Below are 521 nucleotides of genomic sequence, written 5' to 3' on the forward strand. Positions count from 1 at the left end.
AATCCTTACTGGTTTGTACTTAAACGATTTCAGCTCTGTGGGAGGCAGGAGCAGTCACACAGCCAGCTCCCACCGGCCCTCAGCCACCGGGACACGGTTTCAACTCCCATAACCCGAAAACACAGCAAGGAGTTGTAACAAACGTTTTGAAGTCGCTTATACGAGGGCTTGGGCGGGCGGTGGGCAAGCTCTCAGCGGCCGTACCGAGCCCCTGACAGCCCGGGGCGCGGCCTCCTCCGGCGGGTGGCGGCGGGGCCGGGCCTTACCATGGCGGCTGCCACAGGGGGAACGGGCTGCGGTCCTCGCGCTCGGAGAAGAAAACTGCAGCAGCGCGAAAACCCCGCCAGGACACGGTCCTTCGTGCTCTCCAGCCCGCCCTCCAGCGGGAGGACTCGGGCGGGAAGCAGCGGGCGCTGCCGTAAAGAGACACCACCAGAGGCCGCCATTGTGCCGGCCCTGCCTGTCTCCTAGCGACGGCGCTCCGCCCCTTCCCGCCGTCCGCGCCCCGTCATTGGCCTGTC

Source organism: Rissa tridactyla, chromosome 11 (assembly GCF_028500815.1).
Source record: "Rissa tridactyla isolate bRisTri1 chromosome 11, bRisTri1.patW.cur.20221130, whole genome shotgun sequence".
NCBI classification, from domain to species: Eukaryota; Metazoa; Chordata; class Aves; order Charadriiformes; family Laridae; genus Rissa; species Rissa tridactyla.